This window comes from Halichoeres trimaculatus, unplaced genomic scaffold (assembly GCF_033239565.1).
Source record: "Halichoeres trimaculatus isolate MK-OKI-2021-1 unplaced genomic scaffold, fHalTri1.1 fHalTri1_scaffold_17, whole genome shotgun sequence".
In the NCBI taxonomy this organism is placed as follows: Eukaryota; Metazoa; Chordata; class Actinopteri; order Labriformes; family Labridae; genus Halichoeres; species Halichoeres trimaculatus.
Genome location: NW_027437195.1, coordinates 13,029,235 through 13,039,226, shown reverse-complemented (window position 1 = coordinate 13,039,226; position 9,992 = coordinate 13,029,235). Strand labels below are relative to the sequence as shown.

Genomic DNA, 9,992 nt, shown 5'->3' with positions numbered 1-9,992 from the left:
CCTCCTAATGAAAAGGAAAAAAAGAAGAAAAAAGAAAAGAAAAGAAAAAGGGTCCTCCTGTCGGTTTGTTAACACAGAGTTTGGTACCTAGACATTAGCATGCAAATAAAATATCGTGTGGAAGACTTTTTTTGGTTTCGTTTTGAAACGTGAGGTGCTTCGGTCGTCTGAAGACCGTGGTGGACACTGGTGGACGAAGTGAGGCGCATGGACAAAAGGTATTTATCAAACACAAAAGTTTGATGTCTAAAAAAGATCTCTCTTGTAGTTAAGAGTAGTTTTTGTACACTTTTATATCCGTAAAAGTTCTTTAAAGTCGATTTATCTCCTATTTTTGGCAGAGGCTCCTGACATGCTAACGAGGTTAGCTAATTTACACAGCCACGTGACATATTATGGATCACGCGATTACTGCGCCTGCTCCGAACTTTTCTCCAGTATATCAGGGATAATTTACAGACAAACATACCATGTAGCTTTTAAACACATTAGTTATGAATCAGTGAAATGAAAATGCTCCTGTGTACCACAGTGGTTGAACTGAGTTTCATTGTTATGCCAACTTTATCCGTAACTTTACAAAACCACGCAGCACAATGTCAACAGTTTTACCTTGACTTAGGTAAATATAAAAGTTACTTCATCCCTTTCAGCTGTACTGATTGTGATGAAGGCCCTGATAAATCACAGTTTGGCACACAAGTCATGTGGAAGACTTCATACCGGCAGCAACAAGTGAGACAATATGTGTTTTTGCAATTTGGGTGAATCTTCTCTTTAGGTATAATTGCTCTTTGCCTGAAGGTATCATAAAGCAGCAATATATCATCACCCCTGCGGTCTCTTTTGCAAGATGGTGTCTGATTGTGCTCTGAAGGGCCCCATCTTGCAGGCAGGGAGGCTGACAAAGTAGTTTTGACCCTGGGCTGAGTCTTGTTGTGGCGCTGGCGTCTCTGGAGGGCTTGTCTGGATGCTGGCTGCACTCTGTCTGGGCCGCGCTGCACTCTAATCACCCTGACACTGCACTTACAGGGCTGACAGCTATGGCGCCAGAGAAGGAGAGCGCGAGGGAGAGAGGGTGAGATTGTACACGTGACATGGCCCACCTTGGCTCCCCACTTGTTCGCTCCCAAGATAATCACTTTGTATTGATTTTCTTGGAGCACACAGATCCATGTTACCTTTCAACCTCCTCTTATGCTGCTTGTCAAAATATCCAAGGGCCACAGCGCACAGACCTGTTACCTATTACCTCTCCTGATCCGCTTAATAATTGATTATGAATGTGAATGAGAGAAGCTGCTGCGGGCCTTCATTTTTGCGCCATGATCAATAATGAAACATAATAGTTGGTGTGAATTTTATCCACTCCCATTGAAAACAATCAGGCCTGTTATTGAGTTAAGGGGGACAGGGTGGGTGTGCAGTGAAACATGAACCCAAACTCAGTGTGCGAGTATGCAGTCAATGCTCCATTCCTTTACAGCTCCTATCAGTGAGCTGAGGCGTCACAGCCGGCGCCCTCTGCTACTTACCTAATTAGCTCTAGGAGCCCTTGCATTATTAACAGACCCCCTAAATCATTCAAAGGGGCCTGTAATGTGTGTGTGTGTGTATGTGAACACAAGGGTACACACAGAGGGGGTACGGAGGATCACTGTGATAATGTCCCTCCCTATTCACGACATGTCAGACGTAATTATTCACCCTGGGAAGACACGGGTCCAGAACACTGGTAATGGCACTCTTCTTATCCTCCTTCTCCTCCTCCTCCTCCTCTTGCTCCTCCTTGTCCACCCCTCTCCTCTCCCACTGCTTTTATGACTGACAAGGTGCTAGATGGCCCAGACACACACTCTAGATAGACAAATAGTGCAGGAATGTTGGCATTGTTAGACAGGAATGTTCATGTTACAAAGGTCACATGCTAATGTGTGGAGATCAGCAGGAATCGATGGATAATGTTTGTTTTATTGTGAACATGGATCTCATTAGCATGCTCTGCTATGGCCTCATTTGGTTATATTAGGCGTAATGCACTCTTCATTTATAGGTACATTACTGTGATATAGCGTCAGTGTCATTTCACTGCTTTAACCGCTGCTCAGCTCTGGTTTGTGTGCCTGAAATACGAACAGCTGAATCATGTTCAGCAGAACGCGGTTTGTTTTCTCTTGGTTTAGCAGCTGGAAGTGGTTTGGGTCCTTTTGTCAGCAAGAGTCAGCAAGAAACAAATGAAAAGTCAACATACATCACTTCCTCCCTCTCAGCCAATCGCCGCCTCGTACAGAGACAGAGGGTGTGATATTGTTCTGTATGAGATAATATTTGGCTGGGCTGGCGACCAGGAGCTCTTGCCCTGGTAATTCCACATGTGTTTACAGGAATGTGACTGTTTCCTGAAGCTCTGCAGAAGCTCTGGTATGTGGCTTGAATTCCAAAACATGACTCCTGGTCTTTGTGGCACGGTTTACCCGCAGAGGATTTGGGATGAGGTTTCTAGAGACCAGAAGGGAATTATTATTCTTTTTGTTTGAAGAGATTTGTGATGAAATTCAACACCACAGGAAGCTTTGGCATAAAGTGGTTATCAAGAGTTGTGAAAAGTGTTTACACAACAAATTGTGTCACATTGAATTCCAAATACTATATTTCCTTTGCAGCCTATGTGCTCAACAAAATACGTTTTTAGGGTCACAGGTTTGTTGATATATGGTGCCTATGTTTGACTTTGACTCTCTGCTCATTGCTGATTAATTTTCCTTTGAAATTGATGGAAATGCTAGACTTGGATTTGGTTTGTCATATTTAACGTACACATATTTTAAGGATCCGACGCTCACCTGTGTCACACGATCAGTCCATCATTCTGAACTTTCAAACAAAGGTGGCAACAATCAGACTCTGGCAAGCAGCCAAGATAGAGGATGAGGAAGATATTTGTTCCCCTTTAGTAATAAATCAGCTGTGGGGAGATATTCTGGAATTTTGAGAAGATAATGTGATAAACATGATGTTGTGAGGAGATGATGCACACAAACCTGGAGAGGTGCCTGTAGGGCTGCAGCTATTGAATATTTTAGTATTCAAGTATTCTACTGAAAATCCCATTGATTAATCGAGTAATCGGATAAAATACATTTTTGTTTAGTTAAAGAGCAGTTATTTTTCAAATGAAAATTTTTCTCTTTAAGAAATAGAATTTTCTGATACAGCATGTCAATAAGAGCACTTGCTTTGGTAGCTCCAAAATCTGTAAACACACTTTGACACATTTTTTGTGCCTTGTACATCTCATCAAATGTTGCGGACCCAAATGGCACCCGTTTCGTAGAATGACCCATTAGTCTCCAAACTCCAGAAAAGAAGCTAGATTTGTTGCTAGTTGCTATTTTGTATAAGAGGTAGCTTGAGGGGTCTGAAAACTCTCTTTATATGGCCTCAGCTCTATTTGAAATACCACTCTTTGATCTTTTTTTGAAATCAAATGATTCCTCGAGGCGGAGAAAATTACTCGAGTAGTTTTTGTAATCGAGTACCTCGACTCATTCAAGGAATCGTTTTAGCTCTAGGTGCCTGTAAAGAAACTCTGCATTGACCACATTGCTAATGTTAGCATTGCTGTACATGCTGATAATTGCTCAACACCACAGACCAACTTCTTTTTAGTTAAACAAGTAATACGTGTTATCAGCCTTTTTATTTTATGCAAAACAGTAAATTCAACCCTGTAAACTCAAGGTAGTAAGACAGGGATGTTTCTTAAATCCAAGGTTAAAAGGAGTCCTAATGGAAAATGAGGCAATTTACACCTTTTTAAATTCTTCGTCTTCCTCATTTTTTTTTTTAAGTTTTGCAGTTTAAATATCGGCATAGACCTGTTTTTGAGTATAATGTGACCAGTTGGGTTAAATTGGTACATATAGCATTGTAGCATTAAAACTGGTGTGGGTTGAGATATGAGCCACTAGAAACTGAATTTGAATAATTTAATTAAATTTGAAATGCTCAGTTTGGATAATTGGATTAAACATGATTTTTAATAACGTAAAATAGAATATTTGAAACAATTATTCAAATCCAGCTTTTCAAATCCAATATAGTTATTAAAATTCAGTCTTTATTGGCCACTATCTCCTGCCTGTAGTCGGGCTCTCAATGAAATCAAAGAATAATCACTTTGTGTCAGACTAGGTCAAATTACAAAAAATATGTTATTGTTGTTTAAAGAATTTATATTATATCAAATCATGATGAAACTATGGATTTAGACTCCTGATCAGGAACAGATTCTTATCATGTGATGGAGTTTATTTTTACAAGTTACTCACTACATGTCAGATCAAAAGTGTGTAAATACCATTATCAGATCAATCAGCTAGATAAAGAGTAAATTCATGTTTGGGAATCATCCTTTTTATATCCAGGGCAAACTGCTTTTTTAATCACTAGTTTGAGATAAAAGGGGGCACTAATGAATAGGAAATCAATCCAAGTGATGCTTTTTGGCAAAGCAGGCTTGGCGCTAAAGGTCCGTGATTCCATATTGTGCAAACAAAAGTGTTACACTACGACAGTGGACGTGCCCAACACTGCCAGTGAGTACACTTGTGAAAAAATGTCCAGACTTTGGCAGACGAGGATCTCAGAGCACCAACAGCAGACGAGCAGCACTGCTCTTCAGACATGTTTCAGCACAACATCACAGTTTAAAGATGGGTGTGAGAGTAAGAAGATCACAGGCATTTTTATACTGTAGTTGCAGGGTGGAAAAAATTGTGGTGTGAACTGTAAGGAGGGAGAAATAATTAGACAAGATAAAAGTCTCAAGAAGACGGAGAGTGAGAGTGAAAGAGAGGAAGAGCAAAACACCCCTTTACGTGGTTAATCTGGTCTGCCCCTCCCCCCTCTGTTTCAATTAAGAAAATTACTTTTTAGTTCAATTAACAATAATTCACGGTTAACTGAATAAAGTTTATTACACAATCAATGCGACAACAGAGCAGAGAGAGGGACACACACACACACACACACACTCACACACACACAGAGGAGCCCGGTTGTTGGAGCAGGTGTCAGGGCCCCCTGATCTGTTGACCCATGCAGTCTTTGGTGAACTGTGGCTGGGGGAGGCAGGATGCTGCCGAGGGCCTGGTGCTGGAGGTCGGGGGAGGACGAAGTCTGTATTGGGATGTGAGGGAGAAATGTGCCATCGTGCTCTTAGATGGAAGGCCCCCCCCCTCTATCTTCTATCCTCTATCCTTGGCCTCAGGCAGCAGCTTGCATGGCAGCGATTAGTTCCCAAACACAGACAATAACACTAGCAGCCACATTGTCATAATCGCCATTATCCCCCTCCACCACCATCAACACAAAAACATGGCAGGGACTCATTTCTGGAAGCTTCCGCCCTCTTTTATGCTGCTGCAGATGAGCTGTCTGCCCATAAACATTTAGAAAAATGTAGCATATAAATTCTCCTCTTTTACATTTACATACCAACAATAAGGTGCTCTCTGCTCGCCCTCCTTTGTCTCATCCCTCCTCCTCTTCGCCCTCTCTGAAATGATTTACACTGCTACAATTATTGGGTAATCTCCACTGTCATTACTCTTAACATCTGCTCTGTCACAAAGCTAAGGGCTTTTGGCTGTGCTCTGTGATAGTTATTGTATGTGCTTACAGTCCTGTGATGCACACAGACCCTACCCCTCCCTTTTTATTTCACTGCTTCATTCCTTAAATGCTCTCTACATTAAAGAAATGAAATGGCTTTTATATAAGCGATTGCAGCGTGGTGGGATGATTATTGTATGTGTATTAGGCTTGTTGTCAAATATAGAAGCACGGGTTGTAAAAATAAGGGCTGATACTGATATGAGAAATTACCAGTGCTTTGATATTTTGTGATCCTTTCAGCCTGTTTTTCAAACGAGCCATGAGGTCTGATGTATTTTAAGTGTCACTGGTAGTCCCTCATCTTAAAATACCACTGGAACATGTCTTACAAAGTGCATGTCACTGATCTTTCTCAGAGATCAGAAAACTCCCACACTGCCAACATAGTCTTTCATGTTTGACCATGAGAAGAAATCAAAGACTGTCCAACAAGTGACTTTATGCCCAGTGAAAAATTCTCTAGATCCGTGGTTAGATAGATGATATCCAGTCGCTGGCCAGATTTGAAGTAACATGATAAAGATATGACAAGTTGCTGATAGGCTTTGGCATGTTACACTGTCCACTGCACCTTATTAACTATGAACAAAATGATGTCAGAAGGGCTGATATTGACTGAGGCCACTGTTCAAAACATTTGTCAGGCCCTGGATATCAGTATCTGTGCCTGAGGTATTAATGGGTGTCATCAAGGGAGCCAATTTTACTTTACTTTTCTTTATACTGTATTCCAGACCCTTAGGTCCATATAAATATATTTATAGAAAAGCATCCCAGTACTTTGCACATCATCACAGTACTGTACCGATCTTGTACTGTAATTGTTTGTTTTTAGTAATATTTTTCTACTTTATATTTCTCTTCAAATTTCTTATTTTATATTCTCATTCTATTACTATTCTTTTTTTATTGTTTTTGCATTTATTTCACTTTTTTAAATTTAACTTTTTTTTCTTCAATTTCGTTACACTTGTTACAATGACAGTAAAGTTCTATTCTATTCTATTTCTGTGAGCTGCTGTGGCAAAAAAAAAAAAAAAAATCCCCTATTAGGGATCAATAAAGGAATATTCTATTCTATTCTATTCTATTCTATTCTATTCTATTCTATTCTATTCTATTCTAAAATAACAAATGAATAGTGTTACAAAAGTTTTGACCATGATTATTGATTTGGATCTCCTGCCTAAAAAAAGGATTTTACATAAATCAAAAATAAAAAAGGAACTACAGTCAATTGATTAAAAAAAATACAGTTTCTTAATGAGCTGTTGGGAAGTTTGTGATTTTTAATGTTGGATTCAGTATTTGCCCATTTTTTTTAAAAATCAGTGTTGATTTTCTCAGAAAAATAATGACAACAAACGTTTTTTTCAAAGACCCATTTTTGCTTGACTAAGATTGGACAATGACGAGCTGAAATACAGCACTGATAATAAAAAAACTCTGAGGAACTTATGTTTCCCTTTTGCTAATGAGATCATGACTAGAAATTTTTATGCTGGACTGTCAAACATTTAAAATCCATGATGTTTTCGACATCGTGTCTCTGATCTGCTCTCTTTTAACAGACAGGTGGTGATACATGAAAGAGTTAAGTAAGACTGTCACTACAGGTGCATTTAAGGACCATCATAAAAGTGGGAAACAGTAGGTTTACTTTGTTCTAGCAACATGTAGCACTTGTGTCAACAGCAAAACTTTTATCTGTCTTGTATACTGGCACTTTAATCCGTGTGTGATGACCTTTTCTTACTCCTGTAGATCAGCAGGTCGACGGAGTCCAGGCGAATTATTACTCTGAGATATTACACAAGCAGAAGTGTCAAGACAGTGAAGTGTTGTGGATTTAAACTTTTAATACCAACACCTAATTTGCTAGATGAATGGTGAACGCTGCAGTGAATTAGTCAAAAAACCTCTTGTTTCAGGTATTGTCTGACAACAGACAGTAACAGTCTGGCCATGGAAGAGGCGTTAATGTCAGCCAGAGCTTGTGAAGTTTCAATAATCAGTGTTTTTTATACTGATGCTTAGGCCTGTCACGATAACAAATTTTGCTAGACGATAATTTTCCAAAATATTATTGTCAATATTATTTTGATTCTTTTTCCATATTTTCATTGATGTAATTATGATAAATGGGATAATTAAGTGAGTACACCATATCAAAAGCAAGAAACCTTAATTTCTTCAGAGTATTTAACTGTAATTAAAAGGTCAGGATCTTTTAAATAAAATAAATTAAACAAAAAATATAATAAATTTAACAAACAAGAAAGAGAAAAAAAAATACAATGAAAAGGAAATGGACTCTCTTTTAGAAAAAAATACATGTCAATGAAAATAACTAATACTAATCAAAAACAGTAAAACATAGACCCTGTCTCTAAAGAAAAAACGAAACTCCAAAAAAAAAATAAAATCCACAATTTAAACTATAGCCTTAATAAAAGGGAATTTATACAGTTCCTGAAATGTTTGTAACATGTACTTTTCCCCAGTCAATCCATACTGTCTGTCGAACATTTTTAACATTTCTGGCTTTCAACCGTATTGAAGGGCTGCATTTCTTTGGCAATGTAGCTGTCTTTGAGCGCCCACCGTTTGGCGCTTTTATTTCTATTTACTTTGCAGACCAAAAGCCTCAGCAAGAGCGGATTGTCAAAGAACAAGGCTCCGCTGCACCTCCCCTTCTTTTTCTTCGTCGCCACTATTTTCAAACAAATGCGACATATCAGCTTGTTGGTGTTCATGAGCTCACACTTTGTTCATTCTGATAAAAAACAAAATATTCCCACACTGGGACTGTGACAGGCGGCTTAAGAACTGTATCTTTGGTGCCATCACTCATATTAGCGTGTGTTTCCTCCTTACCCCTCAGGACGCTCGCTTTAGCTCTCTCCGTGTGTACGCGCGAGCAGCCCCGTCTTCACCCCAAAGATCGCATTTTTGACGGATGCTCACTTCGCTATAAATCCGCTAAATCTGCGATAGAACCTATGCACCCCGATGTTAGGAAAGATAGACGTAGTGAGCCATCTTCTCATTCAGCCTCTTTGGTCGAAAGAGAGGAGGAAAACAAACACGCATGCACGTGTCACTTTATCGAGGCTGGCAAACTTACCGAACACGTTTTATTTATTGTTCGGTTAATTGATTTATTGATTATTGTGACAGGCCTACTGATGCTAGTCTTGGAGGGGTAACCCGTATTGGTTAATAATTCAGACTGTTTTCTATAAGCTAAGGAAGGTGCCAAAACATCTCTGATTGGTTGAAGCACCCAGAGGTCAAAGGTCAGCTGATGATCAGTCCAAGATGGAAAGTTATCTTGAAAAAATATAATCAGATAAAAAAAAGCAGGACTGTTAAAAACAGACAAAACTATCAGCGACTTGTGTGTTTCCGTCTGTCCGTCCCTCTGAATGAATAACAAGCGACCAGCCAGCAGACGGGCTGTTAAGCAGGCTAACCTTTAGCGAGCATGGAGAGGAACATTGAGAGATTTCCATCAGATTACCCTCTCCAGTTTCCATTGTGTGTTCTGTGAGCGTGTGTGTGTGAGATTTTGTCTGTGTGTGTGTGTGTGTGTGTGTGTGTGTGTGTGTGTGTGTGTGTGTGTGTGTGTGTGTGTGTGTGTGTGTGTGTGTTAGCCCCCCCTTGGTATTCCTCCCCCCTCTCATGCAGCAAATTGGAACCATTTGGTATTCAGATAACGGCAAACAGCTCAGATCTACTGGAACAATAAGCGCTTTCCAACTGATCGCCCACCTGGACTGAGCTGCGTTGCGACCGTCTTGATAGTTGTCACTTCTTTCAACACGGCTCAATTGCTAGAGCAGATTTTTTCAGTAACCACTAGCATGTCATTAGCATGCCCTGTAGTTGTTACCGCTGACTGGACTTCATTTTTTTTCCCCACTCCCGACAGATACAAGGCAACTGTCTCAACTCTCAGTGTCAGAGATGTACTGACGTGTGTTCATACCTTTGAGCTTAACCCCAACAAGAGGATTGTAATGACATGGCTCCAACACAGTGTGATTGAGATGGATGACCTGTTTTATTATCTGTGCTTTGTATGTATGTGTATGCATGAATATGCTCCCTGGGCGCTGGGGGAACACATTGTGACCCTTGTTGTTTTTGGCCACCAGAGGCCACGCTGGCAAAGGCTGAAATGATGATTAAGGACAGGAGGCCTGGATGGGAAAATGTGGATTAATGAAGCTCAGATAGAATTAATAGCCATGACATCCCACAACAGCGGAGCAGCTAAATGAGAATATGCCGTGGGTGCACCACAGTCT

The 9,992-nt window shown here is 40.0% G+C and overlaps 1 long non-coding RNA gene across 1 annotated transcript in view; it reads left to right on the top strand.

The window, feature by feature from the left end:
* The window catches only part of LOC141806825 (uncharacterized), a 125,077-nt gene continuing 115,085 nt past the window's right edge, over nucleotides 1–9,992 (top strand). Inside the window, exon 1 of the long non-coding RNA XR_012599793.1 lies at nucleotides 1–218. This is a non-coding gene — a long non-coding RNA (uncharacterized LOC141806825). The remainder of the gene's footprint in view (nucleotides 219–9,992) is intronic.